The sequence below is a fragment of the Pelobates fuscus genome, chromosome 4 (assembly GCF_036172605.1).
Source record: "Pelobates fuscus isolate aPelFus1 chromosome 4, aPelFus1.pri, whole genome shotgun sequence".
NCBI classification, from domain to species: Eukaryota; Metazoa; Chordata; class Amphibia; order Anura; family Pelobatidae; genus Pelobates; species Pelobates fuscus.
In genome coordinates this window covers 309052265-309077651 of record NC_086320.1, presented here as the reverse complement: position 1 = coordinate 309077651, position 25387 = coordinate 309052265, and the positions used below count along the sequence as shown (strand labels likewise).

The 25387-nt window shown below is 36.5% G+C and overlaps 1 protein-coding gene across 2 annotated transcripts in view; it reads left to right on the top strand.

Moving 5' to 3' along the window:
* The window catches only part of LOC134608060 (ubiquitin-conjugating enzyme E2 E2), a 237185-nt gene that overhangs the window by 69840 nt on the left and 141958 nt on the right, over positions 1-25387 (top strand). The window lies entirely within an intron of this gene.

Genomic DNA, 25387 nt, shown 5'->3' with positions numbered 1-25387 from the left:
AAAAAGCAAAAAACTAATATTTGGCCAGTGTTTGTGACTAAGTGGCTACTAAGAAAGACTGGACATACCCCAATTGCAATACCTCGGGTTGTCTACTTTTGCAAATGGTATGCCATCATGGGGGTAATTCTCATTCCTGGGCTACCATACGCTCTCCAAGGCAACATAACCAATCTGGCAAATTTCAATGTAAAAAAAATGAAATGCAAGCCTTATATGTGACTCTCTAACTTTCCAAAACACCATAAAACCTGTACATGGGGGGTACTGTTATTCTCGGGAGACTTCACTAAACACAAATATTAGTGTTTTAAAACCGTAAAACATATTACAACAATAATATAGACCATAAAAGTGCCGTTCGCTTGTAAAAAATGCGAAAAACGTCACTTTTACTTAAAATATCATTGTTGTAATACAATTTACCAGTTTGAAACACTAATATTTGAGTTCAGTGAAGTCTCCCGAGTAAAACAGTACCCCCTATGTACAGGTTTTATGGTGTCTTGGAGAGTTACAGGGTCAAATATAGTGCTTGCGAATTAAATTCTCTGCACTTTCTCCCTGTGTTGTCAGGCATGTCAATCAAATTTTAATTAATCAAATCACATAATTACGTTAAAAGATTATTTAAATATACACGTAGAATTTTAATATATATGCATTTATAGGTATTTAAATTCTACGTGTATACTAATGTAATCTTTTATGTAATTATATGTATTTATCTATATATATATATTTGCGGTTATTTGTATTTTATACATAGATAGATATATATAGAATGTCATTCTAAGTGTATTTTGTTACCGATATATATATATTAATAACAAAATACAGTTAGAATGAAATTACATATGCATATATAATTTATATTAAATTTTGTTTCAATATTTTATTTATTTATTTTATTATTTTATTTATTATTTTAATTATACGTATTTATATATAATATATATGTACATCTATTATATATATAATATATATACATATTATATATATGTAACGTCATTCTAAGTGTATTTTAATATTAATTTATATACTTATATTAATATTAAAATACACTTTGCATGACGTTACATATATATAATATGTATATATATTATATATATAATATATATACATATTATATATATATTAAAATATATTTAATTTATTTTTAAACATGTTTATTTTATTTTTTTTACACCTCCTACCAGCAGGGGGACTGTCTGATATTTCAAACAGTCCCCCTGCTGGCAGATCCATAGCCAGCTATAGGGGGCCATGTGATCGCTCTTTGAGAGCGATCACATGGCCCCTGGGGGCCTCATTTGCCGGAGGGGGGCTGCCTGGGCTCTCAGGCAGCCCCCCAGAAGAGGATCGCGGCGGAGGTGAGTAGTTGCTGGCTCCTGGGGGCTTAAACCGTTACGGCGTTCCATGCCGCCGCAACGGCTTTAAAGCCCATTTAAAGCGCGACGGCATGGAACGCCGTAACGGCGTTAAGGGGTTAAAGTGCAGTTCAAATTTAAGACCAGAGTAGTCAAACTGAAAGAATAGCTGACCTTTTCCCAGTTAAGCTATTTTGATCTTAAATTTGAAATTCATTTTAAATTCTCACTTTTAGTGACTAATGGTGATTATGTTTTTGTTCTGTGCTGACATGTATTTGATCTGTAAAGAGCATCCACCTTATCTGTGTATTAAAATTGTTAGTTACCATAACTGAATATCCAAATGAATCCTCGGTAAAGGGTTAAAGGATTAAATGCATTATACCTGGCCCCATCCTCCCCCCTAAACACACACAAACTTGTAGTAAAACCCTTCGTAAATAATAAAATATTTTAATGGAATCCAGCGCTCAGCGATGCTCCCAAAGCTGGGTTGCTCACCCTATCTGACATCACCCTCCCGCCCCCCCCCCCCCCTTACTTACCTTTTCCTGCCGATGGGTCGAAGCTCCGCCCCCTCCTCTGTCCCGCGACGAGCTGGTCCTGATGCGCATGTGCAGCAAATGCCGTACGTACATTAGACCACCCCACAGGAAAGCATTTAATCAATGCAGAGCGTGTGGACATCCCGCGTCGCAGATATCAGACCAAAGGTCCGTTTCAATTCAGGAAGACCTCTAGTGGCTGTCTGGTAAACAGCCCCTGAGGTACAGTGCACCCAGACCACTTCAATTAGCTGAAGTGGTCTGGGTGCCTACAGTGTCCCTTTAAGCAAAAAAAACCCCAAACAAACGACTATTTCAGCAAATGGAGGGAGGTGGAGACCGCTGCAAATTAAGGGAGATAGAGGCTTCCCCTTGCAGGAACGCTTTCGGCATTTTGCTGCAAGGATAGAAGCTCATTACTTATGTTGTTAATGCACAGTGCGTGCTGATGACAGACATATGTTTTTACACAGATTTAATATTATGCAGACCAGAATAGAGTTCTGAGCTACCTAGGTTACGCATTCCGGGTTGTAACTAGCCCCTCCCCCCGGCACAAAACTGCAAGTGTTTCCCTATGTTCAGAATTTCAAGCAGAAATGCTGCATGTACAGATTCCTACCACCATGACTCCTTCTTAAAACTACATGGTCATGATGGTTGGAGTAACCCTTTAAAGGGATACTACAGGCTAGTTGGATGGTTGGGGTAAGGGATACAACAGGCTAGAGTTGATCCATCTTTTTCTAATGTATTGTGCAAAGCATATAGCTCCTTAACTCTGTCATGTGTCGGTCATAATGTTATACCACGTTAACTCCAAATCCTTTCCATACCAGGTTTCCACTAACTCACAGCAACCACAAGGACTTTCTGTATCTTGCCTTTTATCACATTTTTACTACATTTGTGTCAACCCTAGAAATGCAATCTATGACTCGACCACTAATTTAGTAAATTAGTCATGTAAAAAATAAAAATTACATTCAGAGGAGAATTAAGACAAATATAAAAGAGACATACAAAATAAAATAAGACATTTTTTTCCCACAGAAGTTCGTTCAGAGGATATGAAAAAAGCAAAAATCCAGGGGATATCAAAGAATCATTGATGGGTTGTCAATCTAAAATAGCAATTTGAATAGGGAATCAAGATCACTAAATTTAAAATATACACATTTTTATAACCTGAAATTAGTGCTCTTTAACCCACGCAGGCTTGTATGGAATCCAATCATGTATTATGCATGGCAACCTCTGAATGTCCCTTGTTTACAGTAAATCCACAAGAATCGGCTGCCTCCACACTGTAAGGTGACCACTAAAGTTCTTTATATCAGCCAATCCTGCTTTTCCCATTAATCTTTAGCCTTTGACAGATCCAAGGGATACAGGGATTCCATATGGCTGAAGTCTACATTATCCAGACTGCGCTTGCAGTCTCTCATTGTATGGTGCGAGCTTACAGGATACAAACCTATGGGCAAATGGGTAGTATGTGAAACGGACATATTTTGTCTTTTACTACTTAGGGATAGGTTTCAGCTAAAGACAATAATGTTTTTTTGTTTAGTTCAGTGTTTTTGTTTTTTAAATCGTAATCTTTAATGTTGTAGGAAATGCACTAATGTACTAAGAACCCATAGACTCCTGGCAGCACAACCAGAACAATATTTTGTAGTGGATATGGTACTTGGAGTGTCCTTTTAAGCATTTAATATTTTCGGAATACAAGAAATTTACAATGTTCACCGCAAAACTTCTATAATCCTTTGAAAACAAACTTGACAAAATTTGTTAAACTGTAGCCTGAATGTGCTATGTGCATATGTACTTGCTAATGTTTGTCTGGCTGATTCATATTGAGCCCACACAGAGGTGTATTTTGTCGTTTTGCTTGTTTACCATTATTTTTTAAAAACGAGAGGCAGTACTCTGTGCACAGCTTGATATCAGTGTCTTTGTACTTTACACCTCCATTTCCACACGGGAATAGATTCCTGATTTGTGGCACTGCTCAAAAAAAAAATATGTGAACAATGAAATCCATTTTAACCCTCGAATAAACATGAACAAGATAATTTGTTTTAAGAGCATGCACTCTTGTCCACTGAGATAGTCTAGCTTGTAAAGTATAGTAGAGAGCACAATTACATTTGTTGCTGATTCTGTATTATAACATTTAAAACAACACCTAAGGAATCTGAAATCTTTACATAGCACTGTAGTGGTTATGGTGCCACGGTTGCCCTTGTGCCCCCCTGGCCATGGATAATTTATGGCTATCAGATGCAGATGAAGGAGGTAAATTGTTATTTTGTGTCCCTAACTCTATCAGTCATTCACTAAACTGGTTTTCCGAAATTGTTCATGACAGGAATCTCTTATTCAACCAAAATCCATCAAATAAGAACCAGGATATGTTTTTTTACAGTAAGAACAATTATGATGTGAAATTCTCTGCCTGAAGAGGTGCTTTTATCAGCGTTTATACAGATGTTTAAACAGCGACTGGATAAATACTTGCAAAAACATAACCTTATAATACAATTTTTAATTGGTGAGTAATAGCTTTTAGATCCAAGGAGATATCTCACTGCCATTCTGGGGTCAAGAAGGAAGTTTTTTGCCTAGTTTGTTGCAAAATTGGAAGCGCTTCAGACTGGGTTTTTGCCTTCTTTTGGATCAACAGCAAAAACAAATATAAGAAAGACTGAACATGACGCATGTCTATTTTCAGCTATGTAACTATGTAACTACTCAAAGACCTGTCACTTCGGCACAGACTTGCTAACCTGCCAAAACAATATTAATAATAAAAGATCCATAGTAGAGCATTAGTGTGGTGAAGAATGAATTAGATGTCTGGCACGACATTATGAACCAAAGCAATTGGATATTAAAGGATTTCTCCAAGCATCACATCACTGAAGTGGTCATAGTACTTGGAGTAGAGTTTCAAGTTAATGTGTCTTCCAAAGTAAACTGCAAATCTTCCTTCAATATCAGCTTAATCGTTTACCAGGTAATTAACACTAATACACAATAATTGTATTCATCTTCAGCCTGATATGAATGTTTTTTCTTTTCTTTTTTTAATTTATGATTAATGAATGGGTCTGCAAACTAGCAAAACATATTTGCATGTAATTAATACCACTTTTCTTGATTTTAATACATTTGATAACTATAATTTTCCTTTTGTGATAAGTTACAAAAATAAAAAAATCATTGCTGCTGGCTCTGCCCCTGATTCACCTCCTTGGCTTACATCATCATGTTCTGAGACAATCACAATGCTTCCCATGGGAAAGCATTGGATTGGCTGAGACTGTCAAGGAGGCAGATGAGGGGCAGAGCCAGCACAAGCCAAACACAGCCCTGGCCAATCAGCACCTCCCCATAGAGATCCATTGAATTAATGTATCTCTAGGAGGAAAGTTTAGTGTCTCCATGCAGAGGGTGGAAACACTGAATGGCAGTCACACTGCAGCACTGCCCCAGGAAACACCTCTAGTAGCCATCTGAACATCACCCAGTGGGGGTCTCCCTAGGCTGTAATGTAAACACTGCATCTAATCTGTGTTTACTGCCAAAAGCCCAAAGGGAATGATTATACTCACCAGAACAAATACAATACATTAGAATTGTTCTGGTGATTATAGTGTCCCTTTAAAGTGGCACTGTCACTGGGTATTTGATGTTTGTTGCATAGGCTCTTCCAGATGATATGCCCGCTCTTGACATCTCCCAGTTAAGTTATCTGTTATATTCCCAATGGCTTCAGTTGACAGATGTTATTAACAGGGGTCTTTAGATCATCTTGAGAAGCTGTGGAATCACCCATAGATCTTGTTGCCCTTGCTCATTAAGATGCCACGTACATATATTGCCTAACTCTTTAAATTCACTTTGAATTCTTGGCAATCCTCACTTTATATACACATCATATCTAAAACCTAATTCTTCTAGTTTAAAGGCATGTTATTTTGAGTTTTATTGCTGTGTAGGTTATGTACACACCCCAAAAATTCAGATTTCTGTAGCAGTTCTTTCATGAAGAAGGTGCCACCCAAAAGTAAGAGAGTACATAGAAAATACTTTGAAGGTGTTGGGGAAAAATACTGTAAATGTAAAAGATCAAATACAGTTTCCCAGTGGAAAAAAATATATATTTTAAAGTTAGTTTTGTAAATTAATATTACCGTAGGAGATTTCCAAAATCCAATTTTAAAGGGGGACTGTCAGTTCTCATGAATTTTCATATATATGATGTTAAAAATAAAACCAGTAATAGAAATCCACTCCTCTATATTTTACGGTTGGGTGCATCCATCTTGCTTCCTGTCAATCAAAATCTGACCTCTACACCTTTTAGTCAGCATAGTGAAAGCATACAGAGAAGAGCAGAAATTAAACGAAATTAAACTCTGGGGAAGATTTGTCACTGACAATTTTCCATCTGATTTTCAGCAAATTTTGTGGCACAAAATGTAAAATGTGTAGGTTGTTTGTTTGTTTTTGTCGCATTGTTTTTTTTTTGTTTTTTTTTTAGCTGCCATTTGTAAATATATGGCGTTTATTCACCAATCCAACCGTTTTCTGAATATTTCACACACTTTTTCCAACAGAAAAGTGACTTTGCCACTCTAAATTTAGTCTTGTGAAATGGAAATTTCTCCAAAATCAGATACAAATTACTGCTAAGAAAACCAGCATTTTAATAAATACCATCAAAATAATGATAGAATTTAATCTCCACTTTTCAGAATAATTTGCTAAATAATATTAATATAAATTTCAATGAAAAGAGTATCACATAAAAAAAAAGATTAACACAAGTTATTTTTAATGTTTTAACCAATGTTGCAAATTCCAGGAAAATGTTGGTTCCTCTTTGAAGTGAATACTGTAAAATCAAATGCCCCACCCGTCCTGCAGAATGCTTGCACCCTGTAAACGGTAACTGGACCATGTCAATTCCAAACAGAGAAAGGAGTGTCGGCTCCTGTACATACGACCACATGGTAGAAAGAAACTGTAATAAAGTTCCGCAGATGATCGGGAAATCATATATCACATGTCATGACAAATTACCCTCTGTCTGCCTTCTGAAGACATTGTTGTAAAGGATTTACAGTTGTTACTAAATGGACAATGGAAAGCAGGAATAACAATCTTAACACATTGTGTTTTCAGGGGCTTGATTTAACACACAAAACAAAGAGATATTCCAAACAAAATACTTAAATGTTTCCCCAACCATCATGAGCAATATAGCCCGCAGTAGTGGTTATGATGTTAGGAGTACCATGACCCTGTTTCCAAGTAATGGGAAATCATATCTGGGTCCCGCTGGGCTGTTGTTCTCTTTTGTTGGCAGGTTTAAGCATCTGCCTTCTGCAGATCCGCAGTAGCTATATGCGAATTGGACGGACTGAGGGGAGTAGCTGTGCGGGACAGAAGGGACAATGGGCTGGGTAATGACACTGCTGGAGGTGGATTTACAAAATGCTTTGGGAGAAACAAGAAGGAGGAGTGGTCAGCCAATTAGTGACTGACTTGGTAAGAAACGTACCTTATCCAAGCCAGTTTAGTAAATGGGAAGTCATTAATTGGCTGACCGCTCTCAACTAATCAACGAGGCGCTCGACACTAAGTAAAATTTCAGAAGCCGGAGGTCGCCTCTGGGAGAGTGGACTTTGCCGCTGGAGGCGACTTTTGGATTTAACTGTTCAAGAACGGTTTAACCCATTGAGGTAATAGTGTCCCTGGGGGCCTCCTGGCACCATAACAACTTCATTTCATGTATGCGTACTATTTCAAATCGCAACCCTGAACATGCAGACTCAAGGCACCATGACTACTTCAAATAAATGTAGTGATCATGGTGCTTGGAGTAACTCTTTAAATGATGGGATATCAATTGGTTTACACTAGCCCAAATAGCTGTTTAGTGCCTGTGTTTGCCTTTTCACATTTTGATTGTGCCTTTTCATCTGATAATATTAGAAATATTGATGTCAAAACAATGTGCTAGAAAGGACATTTGATTTAGTAAACCTGCTTTGTGACCTGGCTTTGTTTTACTGCTTTTCAAGCAGTGCAGTTTGTATTACGTGATCAGTGTGATCAGGGGATCATATGTTAACTGTGTTCTATTATTGTATTGAATTGTACTAAACCAGGCTCTACGTCTTGTTTAAAAACTGCCCAGTTGGCAGTAAAAGTAGCAGTGTGACAGGGTAGCAAAAGACACATGAAAGCAGCAAAATAACATTAAAGTGCGGCTATTGTGATAAACACAACCTATGCTCATATTAAAGGAACACTAACATTAATAATTTTATGTTTGTTTTTTGGATTTTCGAAATTCTTTATTTCTGAGTTTCAATTTTCGTAAACAAGGACATTATACAATAGGTCGGAACATCACGTAAAGTTGCAAAATACAATAGAAGTGTACAGACAGATAGTATCAATTAAACAGTAAGATAAGAAAGAGTGTTAGGTCTTTCAAATTAGTTAAGTCCAAAAAGGTTCTGATAGTCAAGGTTCTGTTACGGGTTTAAAGCCCGTACAAGTTCTGAAAGCACTGAAAGATTGCGGGTTCCTGGTGGTATCTGTACCTCCATATTTGCTAGAGACAGGTGTTAGAATGTGTATCTATATCCTCTCCCTCATGATGTGCAGGGCAATAGTATCATTTTAATGTTACAGTATTCATTTTTACTCACCATTAATACAATGCAGACAGTTTTCTATTATCTCTGGTCCAACCCATCACTTCTCTTAGGGACGCACCAGGAACTGATTGGATTAGCATTGCACACTCTTCCAGCTAGGTGTTTCTCATAGAGAAGCAGTGAACTCAGTGCTTCTCTGTGAGAATCATTTGCAGCCTCTGACACCACCATGCTGTGTTTGATGTGACTGAACGTATAACTGAAAGTCTTCAATGAGGAAGTGCGTCTAGTGTAAACATTGCTACTTATCTCCTAAAGTGGTTTTAATGCTTGCCTTGTACCTTTAGAGCTGAGCATCTCTTTCTATTTTATCTGTATAATATCTACAGATAAATAAATATTGCATTTCTAATGTGATTAACTGTGTTACACAGTGTTCCATCAAAACATTGTTTGACTCAAAAATAATTACCACCTAGTGACTCTGGGTCAGACTCACATACATTGGTGCCTGCTACATAAATATAGATGAATAAGATGTATGAGAAAGCACAGCCGTCTACAATGCACGCGAAAACCCTGAGAGTTGGCCTTGGCTGGGAATCTTTTATGGCAGGAAACTGGACCCCCAGTTCTGTACCAAATATCACACATATTGGGTTTAAAAGACGGGGGTGGAGCATTTACTCAGACTATATGCATTAATAACCATGCTTAGTATGATTGGGTCTTGTCCAAGCTGGAAAAAAACTCCTGATTCACAGGGTAATAACCATCAATTTACCCAGAAGAGAGAGAATTCAGAGTAATGTATCCTAGATGTCCATTGCCAGCTAATGTTAATGAGCAGAAATCCTGCTGTCCATTTATAGCAGCACTGGATTTTCATGTATTCATTCATACATTAAAATGGCTGTTATCGGCTCACCCCCTTTATTGTTAAATATTTGTAATTTTTTTTTTTTTTTATAAATGCCCCAGTTTTTTTTTTTTTAAAAGAGGAAAAGGAATTGATTTAAGAAAGGTGCGTTTGGTGTGACAGAGTTGCTTTAAGTGAGCACCTGCTATTCCTAAAACTAATTCCTCTATATTGTATATACAGGTGCATTGTGACAGTTAAATAAAACTGGTAGCTGAGAAGCACAGTTAGTTTCTATACTATTGTATTCGAAAAATGTGCGGCTTACACGTTCATTAATGATGTAAATGTGTAACAACAAATCATTTAAAATTTATGTTTTCCATGATGTTGCCAATTAGTCACAAATGTATTTAAGAAAATGTCAAAACTAAAATCTTGTATCCCTTTACACCACTTTGTGACAGCTGCTATACAAATATAGTGTCCCCACTTTAAATAGTTTGTGATGGCGACTGCACACTGTAGGGCAGTTGTTAAAAATATGTTCACTAGAATTGCCAAAACTACAATGAGGGAAAAAAGTATTTGATCCCCGGCTGATTTTTAACGTTTGCCCACTGACAAAGAAATGATCAGTCTATAATTTTAATGGTAGGTGTATTTTAACGGTGAGAGACAGAATAATAAAAAAATCCAGAAAAATACACGTCAAAAAAGTTATAAATTGATTTGCATGTCAATGAGTGAAATAAGTATTTGAACCCTTCGACTTAGTACTTGGTGGCAAAACCCTTGTTGGCAATCACAGAGGTCATACGTTTCTTGTAGTTGGCCACCAGGTTTGCACACATCTCAGGAGGGATTTTGTCCCACTCCTCTTTGCAGATCCTCTCCAAGTCATTAAGGTTTTAAGGCTGACATTTGGCAACTCGAACCTTCAGCTCCCTCCACAGATTTTCTATGGGATTAAGGTCTGGAGACTGGCTAGGCCACTCCAGGACCTTAATGTGCTTCTTCTTGAGCCACTCCTTTGTTGCCTTGGCTGTGCTTTGGGTCATTGCCATGCTGGAATACCCACCCATGACCCATTTTCAATGCACAGGCGAAGGGAAGGAGGTTCTCACCAAAGATTTGACGGTACATGGCCCCGTCCATCTGCCCTTTGATGCGGTGCAGTTGTCCTGTCCCGTTAGCACAAAAACTCCCCCAATGCATAATGTTTCCACCTCCATGTTTGACGATGGGGATGGTGTTCTTGGGGTCATAGGCAGCATTCGTCATAGGCAGCATTCCTCCTCCTTCAAACACGGCAAGTTGAGTTGATGCCAGAGAGCTAGATTTTGGTCTCATCTGACCACAACACTTTCACCCAGTTCTCCTTGGAATCATTTAGATGTTCATTGGCACACTTCAGACGGGCCTGTACATGTGCTTTCTTGAGCATGGGGACCTTGCGGGCGCTGCAGGATTTCAGTCCTTCACAGCGTAGTGTGTTACCAATTGTTTTCTTGGTGACTATGGTCCCAGCTGCCTTGAGATCATTAACAAGATCTTCTTGTGTAGTTCTGGGCTGATTCCTCACCGTTCTCACGATCATGAAACTCCATGAGGTGAGATATTGCACGGAGCACCAGTCCAAGGTAGACTGACAGTTGTTTTGTTTTTCTTCCATTTGCGAATAATCGCACCAACTGTTGTCACCTTCTCACCAAGCTGCTTGAAGATGGTCTTGTAGCCCATTCCAACCTTGTGTAGGTCTACAATTTTGTCCCTGACATCCTTGGAAAGCTCCTTGGTCTTGGAGAGTTTGGAATCGGATTGCTTCTGTGGACAGGTGTCTTTTATACAGGTAATGAGCTGAGATTAGGAGCACTCCCTTTAAGAGCTTGTTACCTGTATAAAAAAGACACCTGGGAGCCAGAAATCTTGCTGATTGATGAGGGATCAAATACTTATTTCACTCATTGACATGCAAATTAATTTAAAACTTTTTTGACATGCATTTTACTGGATTTTTTGTTGTTATTCTGTCTCTCACTGTTAAAATACACCTACCTAAAATTAGAGACTGTTCATTACTTGATGATTATTATTAGCATCTGTATAGCGCCAACATAATCCACAGTACTTTACCATTATAGAATGGGGATATTTGACAACAAGTAATTGACCTTCAAAATGATATTGGCAGAAACAGGAAGGCCCTACTTAAACAATCTTACAATCTATTATGTCCAAGAAAATCAATCGCAGGCAAAGTTATCCTCAGCGATTGCTATAACCATCACTATCATCCAGCTTGGGGGCCTCTATTAAGAATTGCACATACAGTAAATTAGTGGGAAACACATGCTGTGTGAAATTCTGCAAAAAAATAAATAAAAAATCTGTGGAAAAAGTGAAGACAAAACTGCAGTTTTGCTAGGATTGTTGACAGAATGATTAAATATAAAAATGTTCTTTGTTAAATACCCTGGTGCATCCAATTTCGCTAAAGATATACTGTGCTGTTACGGTTTTGGATTATGCGACTGGCTGCTTAGAGCACTGAAATGTCTCTGCCTTTGAACTGGGAAACCCATGTTTCAGCCCCGATCAGATTACTTTACCAGGAAGTGTCCTTAGACAAGACATCTAATTATATACTTACAGATTGTAAACTTGTTTGAGCAGGGCCTTCCTCACCTCTGAGTATCTCTTTCATATAATAGTAAAGCCCGTCAGATCTTATTGGTGCTATATAAATGCTAATAATAATAATTTGTCCTATAACATCAAAAAAGGCTCTCTTGCACTTTTTTTTTTTTTTTTTAAATACCTCAATACCTTTTTAAATACCCCCCCCCCCCTCCCCCCCCTTACACCTTATTTCCAGCGCCATGTGGGTCTGCTGGCACTGGCCCCGCCCCATGGGGAAAGCATTGGATTGGCTAAAACCGGAAAAGGGGTGGGGCCAAACACCATTTTTGCCAATCAACACTTCCTCACAGATATGCATTGAATCAATGCATCTCTATGAGGAAAATTCTGCGTCTCCATGCAGAGTTTTGAGACGCTTAACGGCAGTGCTGCCTACTGTGCAGCACTGAGCCATTAAGCACCTCCAGTGGCAATCTGAGGAGTGGCCACTTGGAGGTGTCCCCAGGTGCAATGTAAACATTTCATTTTCTCTGAAAAGGCATTGTTTGCATAAAAATGCCTGCATATAAAGATTATACTCACCAGAACAATTACATTAAGCTGTACTTGTTCTGGTGACTATAGTGTCCCTTTAAATTACTTATCATTAGATTAGAATAAGTCCCCAGTGATACCAGTATGCTGCAATGTACAATATTTTAATAAATGGGTGCACTGGAAACTGAAATTCTCAGATGGGCTACAAGTGTCATAGTCATGCGATATGCTTTACAGATTTTCCTTAGGCAGAGAGGTCAGTCATGCTAATGGGTAAAGGACTCTTACAATTAGTTTATATAAAAAAAAGCCTATGGGAGTTCTGAATTAGGCTGAAGAACTCAACTCTGATTTCCTTCAATAAAGGGACACTTCTGAAGAAATTATTTTCATTACAGAATTAATGGCGGCAGTGTCCACTCCATTTATAGTTGGTATGCTAATAAAGTAAGCGTCATATTTGTTGTAAATTCATGCTTATAGGGGGGAAAGACTATTGTGTAACTATTTTTATTTCATCATATTCTGTATGTCTAGAAATAAATCAATTTTTATAATGATATATATTGCAGAATAGGGAGCAATCTATAAACATCTTATAAAATCCTGTAAGTGTTCTCCCCTCTATACATTTATACATATAGCTAGGAGATAGCTTGCACAAAATATTGCTTCCCTATTGATCAATCATTGTCTCTGTCTTATTCAGTCTTCATGGCTTCTATCTGAGAATACACATAAGATTCTGTGCCAAACAATATATTTTTCACATAATTCTATCTTATGTGGACAAACTCTTCAAAACAAACTCCAGTGTACCTCACTTGAAGTTGGTGTAAATTACTCTCTGCTAATTAAAACTATCTACAGAAACAGAGGGAATCATGGGTAGTTCCAGTAGAATTATACAACTAGAGTTATGCTCCAACTACCATAATCACCGTAACCCAGCTCCCTAAGCTCTGATACTCAAGAGCTGATATGTTTTAGCAGAAATTTCACTTTTACGTTGTATATCAAATCTGTCCAACCTCGGATGACAATGATAAACTGCAAGCATTGAAAATGATTTGGCCCAAGGCTCATAATCTGTTATTGCAATTTGTACTGACAATGTAGAACTGAAGTTTCCATAGTATAACATTGGCAGCTGAGGACCTGTGTTTTGGGTGCAGAAAGAGCCCCTTTATTTGATAAACCAATTGAAAATGGTTTGACAAAAAAAGCAGTACGGCACCCAAAGACTCCTTGCAGTGTACCCCTACAATAAATGCTGGATTTTACAGTGCTTAGTGTGTTCCTTTAATCCCATATTATGTGCTACTTTCCTTATGTATAATTCAATTCTGGCAAAAAAATCTTTTTTTAAAAATAACAAAACCCGTACAAAAAAATTTGTAGACTTTAAAAACATCAAGAGAACAAAGGCCACCACTAATCGCTATAATATGACCATTTTATTGAATATTGAAAAGTATAAATAATGCTTCTTCAAGACGGCTCATTTAGCTTTTAACAATGTATTTTTGTCCTGTTTTATTTTCTCGTTTCATACAACGTGCAGCTCGTTGGTGAAAACTGCCATTTAATTAACAAACATTGGAGCCCTACTGTATCATTATGAAAGTGTATTCTTAAATTGGATTTGCAGCACAGTACACGCTGGATCTCTTGCCTGAAATGGCAGCCGGCCAGCTTCCTCCTGCTCATGAAACAGAATATTTACTAAGCGATAAAACAGCACTTTGCTTAGGAAACCTACTGTGATCGTTTTATAAATAGAGCTTGCGAAGTTTGATCTTTCCTATTGGATGGAAACATCATTAGCTCAGCTACCCCATATCTTTTAATAGGCAGAATATACACCCATTTTGCATAGTGGATGTACATTTTGTCAGAGTAAAAAGGTGAAGATTTGTGAATCTATCTCCATTTCGTCATAGTGATAAAGAAAGGCTTATTTGAGCCCTCCAGGGTACAGATTGTTGTAAAATACAGCACAGTATATTACCAAAAAATCAAATACTGGTTAAAATTCAATTTCTTCAAAAAGAGTTAGCTAGCCATATTTTGCCTAATTACATTTATATTCAAATTCTTGTAAACTGAACACTTGATTAAACAATGATATATTCAACAATGTGCCTAAATTTGTCATTAGAGGCTTTTATCTTTTTATCTATCTATCTATCTATCTATCTATCTTTCGGACATTGTAGAGGCGTGAGGAATATTTTTAATGTTTTTGTGAATAAGATTATATCAAATACTGGACTTTTCTTAAAGGGAGCCTGTTGTGAATAATTTAATTTATCTTAAATCGCTCCCATATATATTTAAAACACCATACATGATAAAGATACATAGTGTATTTAATGTAAAATATAAAGATTTACTCACTTTTCCTCCATTCTACCGCCGCCATCTTCATGCTACGTGGGTGTTACTCTTTGTGTAACCTCCGCTCCACCTCTGTTCTAATTTGATTTGACCTGTTTGGGAAGCATTACCAAGCAGGGCAAATCTCGTCAGTAATGTCAGCATCATTCTGTGCCGATACTCTAGCGCTGGCTATGGAGTTTCCATAGCAACCGCAGCACATGTGCTGCAGTTGCTATGGGAGAAGAGCAGAGGGACCTCCTGTGGGAGGTATTTTCTGTTCTCCCTTGTCAGTCAGTGTTTTTAAAGAGGTTTACATTCAGTCAGTTAAAAAAAAAATTTTTTTAAGACAGATTATTTAACTCGTCACATTGGTTTGTGTCAGTTAACATTTTTAAAGAGGTTTTTCTCCTTATCTATACATTTGCTAGCAAAACTCCTTAGACAATGTATAGATAAAATCTCATACTCCTTCTAATGATAATACGTTTAAAGGTGCCATTTAAGTAACTTTACCACTCAATATGCAGACAATATATTAACTTGGGAATTACTAGTAGCAGCATTGTAACTTGCATTACCATATGACACTTATCTCCAAATCTCCCTCTTTTGTGAGTTTTACCATATATATATTTTTCCTACTTTTTTTTCTCAAAGAAACCAGGAGCTTGCCGAGATCTGTGCAAATTTTTGCCTTCGTTAGCGTTATATTATAGAATTAGCTAGTATGTTCATCATAAAACCTTGGTGCTATGTCTTTTATACATGTCCAGTTATGTAATTTTTAAGGGTTGGATTCCATTTAGTGTTTCTGGGTGTTTAACCGTTTAACCTTTGTTTATTAAAGGGACACTAAAGTAGCTAGAACAACTGCAGCTTAATGTAGTTGTTCTGGTGAGTGTAGTCAATCCCTACAGGCTTTTTGCAGTAAACACTGCCTTTTCAGAGAAAAGGCATTGTTAACATTTCAGCCTAGGGGATACGTCCACTGACCACTAACCAGATGGCTACTAGAGGTGCTTCCTGGGGCAGTGCTGCACAATGTGCAGCACTGCCATTCAGTGTCTCCAACCCCTGCATGGAGACATTGAACTTTCCTCATAGAGATGCATTGATTCAATGTATCTCTATGAGGAGAGACTAGTTGTCCAGGGAGGTGTTTGGCTCTGCCCCCTGCCCACCTCATTGGCTGAGATAATCAGATTAGACTGTCTCAGCCAATACTTTCCTATAATAAACATTGTGATTGGCTGAGATCATCACTTCGGATTATGTCGGCCAAGGAGGCAGATCAGGGGCAGAGCTAGCACCAGCAGACTGGAATAAAAGTAAGATTTTACTATATTTAGTGAGGCCATGGGGGCTAGAAAGTATTTTTAACACTATATGGCCAGCAATACATTTTTCTGACCATATAGTGTTCCTTTAATTAATTTTCTTCAATGGATGAAATACATTGCAGTTACTGTTTTGCAGTAACATGTTTATTTATAGTGTCCCACAAGCCACACCTCTACATATTTAATTTTTATAAATACATGTAATCAAGTTAAAAAACAGTTTTGTTAACATATTGGTTTTAAAGCATAAAGAATATTTACGGGATGTCAGCTGTGGTCCTCCTCAATTATTCTTGGACTGCATTGGTTGGTTTACATTCCACATAATTAATAAGCCTGTTGAATGCCAAAGAAGAAATAAGAAATTTTAGAATAAAAGCGTAAAGCCAAGGACAGACACCACGGTTGTATATCATTGACCAAAAGACGTAATAGCTAAATGTGATGGTGGGGGGCAGAAAAAGGCAATGAAACTAGCATGTGTTAACAGATAGCAAAAACAAAACTGTTTCTGTGTTACAGTTCCAGCAACTATTGTAATATATTTTAATTAATAAAAAAATTACAAAAAACGAAATCATAGTATAAAAGCCTAGCAGTATGGAGAAATAGCAGTATCCAAGTGATATCGTCTGTTTAGAATGTGTTTGTTTCAGATATCAGGCTGTTTTACAGAACAGACAAATACAGCAGGAAAGAAAAAGGGTGGAGCTAATAAACCAAATATCTTTATCAAAGATAATGTGGCATGCAGCAATATCACCTACGTGTATAGTCACTCGTTTACACTTACATACAAACATACAAAATGAAGGAAAGGTGATTGCGCACTTTTGTAGATGAAACTCTTGGATTGTAAAAATAATCTCTAAAGTCGGTAAATATAAAAAGCCAACATAGCGTAATAAATTCACACACAAGGTATTACAAATTAAATAATTGGAAAACTCACAATGTTTAGAGCATTTCTGAGTTTGCTCTAAACTATGAAGGCAGGATACATCAAACAGATGTGAATTTGCTGGTTTTGGGTCCCCCAGAAGGTATAGATAATCCTCTGTTTAGTAGATCAGGAACCAGGAACCAATATGGATATATAATAAATACTTTTATTGATACAATATAGACTAAAAAAAACAATAAATAGCACAACGCGTTTCGACCTAGTGCAATAGGTCTTCCTCAGGTGCATATATGTTTGCAACTAAAATAACTTCCTCATATAAGACACAAAACACTTCACAATCATTTAAAACACAGGTACAGGTGTATACCAATTAACTTCCCCCTTCTCCATATATGGTATGTTTCCGGCCGTTTTTCGATAATTCCGCCTCTTCCAATATGTCCGCCGTCATACTCTCTCCTTGATGTGTGGATGTAGCCACAACCAACATGGCCGCGCGTGTCTGACGTTTTCGCTCCAACCAACATGGCCGCGCGTGTCTGACGTTTTCGCTCCATGTAAATTGAAATCGTCATATCCGTTTCGTCATTTCCAGTTGGCGTCACATGCGTCGCTACTCGGCGGGTTTGCGGTCATGTGATTGTGGTTCCTTAATGCAGGAGGGGCCGGCTCAAAAGTGTAATATTGTCCATTCCGAGGCCATATTAGAGAAGGGAAGGAGTAAGGGCAATGTTGAAAATAGGGAAAAATTTTAATACAGATAAGTTAAGCATATACTTAACATATAAAATGAAATACCAGGTTGAAAGAGGACCAAGATATCGACATAAAAAGAGGGATTATAAACATATCATTAAATGTGTCCTATTTTAAAATCAATATTTAGCCCCTTAGGGCATAAAGTTTGTAATTAAAAAATATAACTGGACTCTTTTTTGCTTAAATTAAAAGCAGTATTACCCCCTCTCCAGTGTGTTTTAACCTGTTGAATTGCTGTAAATTGTAACTCTCCTGGGCTTGAGTTATGTTTTTCTAAAAAATGGTTAGACACACTGTGATTTATAAAACCATTTCTAATATTCCTAAAGTGTTCATACATTCTTATTTTTAGGGGTCTAGAAGTTTTCCCCACGTATTGTAAGCCACATGTGCATTGTAATAAATAAATAACATTACTGGACTCACATGTGATGAACAAAGTAATATTAAAATAATTTTTAGTCGTATTGGATATAAAATTATCCTTTTTTTTTTTTAATTATATTAGTATTTTTACAGGCATGGCAATTACCACAATGGTGAATCCCTTTTGCTGTTTTTGACCAGTTAGTTAGGAAATTACTACTTTCTTTCTCTACATGATTGGACGTTAAAATTTGTTTAAAATTCTTTGCCCCTCTAAAAATAAATTTGGGGTTATCTCCAATGAACTCATGCATATCATGGTCTTGTTTTAAAATGTTCCAATTTTTATTTATAATTCTTTTTAATATCCCAATGTTACTACCATAATACTAAAAATAAACGGAATTTGTTTAATTTGTGTGTCCTGATCTTTTTTTTTATCTTTATAATTCAACAATTGTAACCTATCTAGGTCTTTAATGTTATTAATATCCTTCTGTAAATCGTCCTCACAATAACCCTTCTGTAAAAACTATTCTTTTAAAAATGACGACTGAGCAATAAAATCAATTTGGTCCGAGCAGTTTCTTTTCATTCTTAAAAATTGACCCTTAGCAATATTTTGAAGCCATGGGTCATGGTGGCAACTACTGGTTTCAATAAAACTGTTGACATCTACTTGTTTAAAAAAAGATCGAGTCTTCACATGCTGTTCTGAAATATAAATATTAATATCTAGAAAATCAATAGTTTTAGCACTCACGGTTTTCGTTAATTTTATGCCCCAATCATTAAAAATAATATGATTAAAAAATAGATTGAAATCTGCTTCGGACCCTTTCCAGATGATAAAAATTTCATCTATATATCGTCTATATAGGGCCAGGTTTGCTCCCCAGTTATGCCCATGGTATATGAAAGATTCTTCCCAATATGACATAAATAAATTGGAATAACTAGGGGCAAACCTGGTCCCCATTGCCGTGCCACGTATTTGAAGATAAAAGTCGTCATCAAACCAAAAATAATTATTGGTTAAAATCATCTGTATTCCTTTTATAATAAAATCGATTTGTATATCTAAAAAATCCTTAGATTGTTTCAAGAAAAAAGTAACAGCCTCTATTCCTTTTGAGTGTTCAATTATTGTATAGAGGCTGGTAACGTCACAGGTAATCAATAAAAAGTCTTCTTCCCACTTTTGGTTTTCTAAAATCTTTAAAAGACTCAAAGCGTCTTGTAGGTGAGAAGGACATGTTTTTACTAACGGTTGGAGGAAAAAATCAATAAATTGGGATAAAGCAGATAAAATAGACTCTATCCCTGAAACGATAGGTTTGCCCGGCGGGTTGTCTAGACTCTTATGAATTTTGGGCAAGACATATATCACTGGTATTTTGGGATATTTTGTTTGAAGAAATGCAAACTCATTTTGGTCCAGCACTTCGTTTTCAAGGAACCTTTTACAATTTAATTATAAAAGAGAAAGAAAGTAGTAATTTCCTAACTAACTGGTCAAAAAGATCAAAAGGGTTTCATCATTGTGGTAATTGCCATGCCTGTAAAAATACTAATATAATTAAAAAAAGGATAATTTTATATCCAATACGACTAAAAATTATTTTAATATTACTTCGTTCATCACATGTGAGTCCAGTAGAGTTACAATTTACAGCAATTCAACAGGTTAAAACACACTGGAGAGGGGGTAATACTGCTTTTAATTTAAGCAAAAAAGAGTCCAGTTGGATTTTTGAATTACAAACTTTATGCCCTAAGGGGCTAAATATTGATTTTAAAATAGGACACATTTAATGATATGTTTATAATCCCTCTTTTTATGTCGATATCTTGGTCCTCTTTCAACCTGGTATTTCATTTTATATGTTAAGTATATGCTTAACTTATCTGTATTAAAATTTTTCCCTATTTTCAACATTGCCCTTACTCCTTCCCTTCTCTAATATGGCCTCGGAATGGACAATATTACACTTTTGAGCCGGCCCCTCCTGCATTAAGGAACCACAATCACATGACCGCAAACCCGCCGAGTAGCGACGCATGTGACGCCAACCGGAAATGACGAAACGGATATGACGATTTCAATTTACATGGAGCGAAAACGTCAGACACGCGCGGCCATGTTGGTTGGAGCGAAAACGTCAGACACGCGCGGCCATGTTGGTTGTGGCTACATCCACACATCAAGGAGAGAGTATGACGGCGGACATATTGGAAGAGGCGGAATTATCGAAAAACGGAAGGAAATAGGCACCTTAGGAAGACCTATTGCACTAGGTCGAAACGCGTTGTGCTATTTATTGTTTTTTTTAGTCTATATTGTATCAATAAAAGTATTTATTATATATCCATCTTGGTTCCTGGTTCCTGATCTACTTAACAGAGGATTATCTATACCTTCTGGGGGACCTAAAACCAGCAAATTCACATCTGTTTGATGTATCCTGCCTTCATAGTTTAGAGCAAACTCAGAAATGCTCTAAAAATTGTGAGTTTTCCAATTATTTAATTTGTAATACCTTGTGTGTGAATTTATTACGCTATGTTGGCTTTTTATATTTACAGACTTTAGAGATTATTTTTACAATCCAAGAGTTCCATCTACAAAAGTGCGCAATCACCTTTCCTTCATTTTGTGTTTTACAGAACAGTCGAGCTATGAGGATGCATACTATTATATATCTATTAGGCAGAAAAACATTTCATTTCAGCACTTCCAAAAACATGTTCACGGTAATTTGCTTTAGGATGATCTTGTTAACATGGAAGTAGCCAACCTGTTTTCATACTCATTAAATTATCTTCCCCTCGGGACTACAAACTCAGGCAAGGGATTTGTAAAGCGGACATCTGTTTACAGGGGCCATACAGAGACCAAAATCTAAACAATTTGTGTGATTGTGCTAGTTTTTGTTTATTTTTACATGGCACATAACATGGCTAAATACAAAATATATTTTAGCTAAAAAAAATCTACGTTTATAAGCTATTGGAAGCTATTGACTTTGCCGTGTACAGCTTGGATTTAAAAAAATAAATTAAATAATATTTTTTTGTTTTAACATAAAGCTAAATATTGATATTCCGTATGTAAATTACTTGTCAAATATCCCCATATTTTAATTGTTAAGCAGTGCAGACTATATAAATGATGATAATAATAATAATAATAATTTACTAAACAAATGGCACTGCCCAAAGGTTGTGGAAGATGCGTTCAGCCAATGGCACTTCTCATTAATTCACTGAATTCTAATACATCTTGATGTGATAATGAAATTGGTAATGCCTAGAGGGATTTTTTTTTTCTCCGTTTGTTTCTTTTAAGAAAAATGTTCTAAATGTTTTTCAATAAATTCTCATTTCCAACACCTTTTCCTCTAATGATACTATAGTGTGTATATTTACTGACGAGTTTTACAGGGCATTTAACATGCACTTGTTAGGCCTAAAGGCTTACATAAAGCTTCACATATTCCCAGAAATGTTCACATTTTTCACAAATAATGGATTTCATGCAGTGTTTATCTGTGGTTTTGTGTAGAATTGAAACAATAAAGTAATTAAGGCATAATTATCTCTAAAATATATAGTGTGCCTTTTCTTACAAACTTTACTTACGGAAGTCCCAAATGCCAATAAAGGAACACACTACTAGATTGTTAACAAACCTATATTCCGAACGTTATTGTGTCCCTCTCCCTAACTTTATAGGTCCCCCTCCAAGCAGCTATTAAAGGGTTAACAATCAATACTTTACTATGGGGAATTTGAAGATGGTCATTTCATGGAGTAACTGTTGGGGACCAGGGAGGCAGCCACTGCAATGTTTTACATTGCCATAGTTAAACAGATGGGACACTGGACTCAGATCACTTCATTGGGTTTTTTACTTATTGGGAATATGAATACATTACAGAATGCTTAGCAGTAGGTTACTGATAGACAAAAAACAGTCCATGTCTTGGCAGCTGTGCCTTTGGCCGGCCTTTGTAATGCGCATATTTCTACTTTTTTTTTTTTTTTAAATGTGTATTCTGTTAAAATCTGTGAAATTAGGTTGTATGGATCAGTTATCTTTGTTTCTGACTATTACTGAGGTAGTTTGAGTCAGATTATCAGAATTTAGGAGAAAAACAGGTCAAGTGTTATTTTGTTGGTTTGTATCCTGTAATAGAGATGCGATTTATCAATTTAATGATCTTTCAATTCACTATTTTCAAACTGAATGCATAGAGACCACATGTGGCTTGCTAATAACACTGTTATTTTAATAGCACCCAGAGGCACAAGTCCTTGTAAAAAGTATGCAGTTGTCAACATTGGAAAGTTGGTTTGCGTACAATGTTGTAATTTATACATCCATTCACCAGCCAGTACTTTGCAAAGAAAATCTTCTTATTGTCTGCTAGAACAAGGAGAATTGCTGCTCTTTACTGATGTATTACTGATATATAAAATAAAAAATAAAACAATAAAAAATAAAACTCTTTACTGATGTATTACTGATATATCAAATAAAAAATAAAACAAAGCTACCAATGACATTTTACTATTTTAGTAAAAAACAATAGAAATCGCTAATAGAAACTATATATTAATTATTATACTTTCTGTATTTGTAAGATGAGAGATAAAATCAAAGATAGTACCAAAAAAAATATTTTTGTAACATTTCAAGTTGTGTTTTATGGTAAATATAAGTGAAAGATTGTTCGTGGTCTTGCACAGTTAACTTTTTGAACATGGCCGCTCCTTTTTTTTTTTTTTTTTTAGATACCTCAGAAAGCACGACTGAAAGGTTTGTGGAGTTAAAACATGCATTAGAAATATATAAAGTTCTATGGAACAGCCGCCATTTTAGATTTTCTTATCACAATTCCTTTTGCAATAATGATACAGCAATACATTTCCGTTGAATATTCTGCCGTGTCTTTGCTGTAGGCGTTTGAAGAAAATCTAAATGAAAAGAAATAGCTTTTGCAATATACCCTGCACTGACGTGAGACAGTTGGTCGTTAAGTGCTGTATGGTAACATCCTTGGCTTGCTGAAGCCGGTGGATGAATTGCTGACAGATTGAGGGCAGCAGAATAGGGTATTCTTGGTATTGTCCACTAACGAGCATAGTTTTAACTCCTAGTCAGCTAAGCAAGTCTAGATAAAGATTTATTGAGGAGGGCTTGGCAGATTAGAAATCTAATCTTACGTGAAAAACGTCGACAGAAAAATACAGAATTACAGTACAGCAAGTAAGAACGTTTGCAAATAGATTCAGATAGAAAACTTGTAGAAGTAAAGGGTTACTCCAACCAACAAAAATGTAAATATGTATGTATATATTTATATATCTATCTAGAAAGTAAAGAAACAGAGCACTCCACTGGGAATTTTTAACCGAACATCAAGAACATCTTGATAAAGACCCAGGAGGGTCGAAACGTTGATTTACTCTTCAATACACGGTTAAAAAAATCCCTGTGGAGTGCTCTGTTTATTTACTCTCTATTCATGTGCTGGACACACCCAGGTATTATTGGATTTACATATATTTTCAATGGTGTATGTATATATATATATATGAAATACTATAACTTACCTCTGTTCCATCACAGAGCGCATATTTTCCCTGCATCCTGTGCTGTGTGTGCAGGGATCAGACGCCAGTTTTGCACAGAATTTACATTACTCTGCTCTGTAGACTGGTTAATGCTGCTACAAGACGTGGAGGTACATCTCCAGCACCTACGGGGTTAATCTCTCTATTTGCAGCATTTCATAGCGAAGAGCTACACATATAGACTTAAGGCACCATGACCAATTCAAATCACTGAAGTGGTTTTGGCGCTTAGACGAACTGTTTCAATTATCTACTAATAAAAATAGTGTAAAGCTGTTTTATTATGACCGCAATGAGGCGGGAGTTTTTTTTTCTAATTTCCCTTTAATAACCTTTCCAAGTCTGCTTGGTTTTAATATTGTCAAAGGATAGATTCCATGTAAAATACTGCTAATAATATCATCATTTACACATACTCTAATGTGATATCGCTGGTTAAAAAAACAGTGTTTCCCTGCTACTAAGTGTCATACCAGAGGTCTCAGGAATGAAGACACATTTTCATTGCTTGTTAAATTTCTATTTGCTGGTGATTTGAATGATTTCATCACAATTCCATAACCCACTTTCCTAATGGTTTCAAGCCCTTGTCACCTGTCATTAGAGCTCAATACAACTCTCCTTTCAGTGTGTATATGAGACAAATACTAAAGAGTTCTGGAATAACCGGAAACATACTATACACCTTTTATACTGGCATTATTGGAGTCTCATTGTTGATCTGTGACAGCACTGCTTAATTTTTTTGAATGAGTTAGGTTGAATCACAATTACACCTTTTATATATAACACTAAAATAAGTGTTTTGGTTCAGTGGTTATGACATAGATTGCCTGCACTCGTTATTCTTGGCATGTTGTAGCTTGGCTAAGCGTTTACTGCTGGTAATAAAGCTATATCTTCCCTAGAAGATGGGGACATGTACATTTTGTTAAAACGTATTGCATATAAAAAATACTATAACCTCGCAATCATTTATTGTCATTTCTTCAAAAAGGCATTGAAGGCATTTTTTTTTAAATTTACAAAGAAAAGGGAGAAACATTAATTTAACGTATGAATTATTTTTACTAATTCAATTAATTAAAGGAACATTATAGTGTGAGGAAAACAAACTCGTTTTCCTGACACTATATAATCCTTGGGGGACCCTCACTGTCAGTGTCCCCCTCCCGCTGGGCTGAAGGGGTTAAAACCCCTTCAGCAGCTTTCTTTTATCCAGCGCCGGCGTGACCTCTCCTCCCCCGCCGACGTCAGCTCCCGAGTCGAGCGGAATGAGCATGCGCGGCAACTGCCGCGCGCATTCTAACAGTCCATTTAGCATTTCCTAAAGGGACACTATAGAGAGAC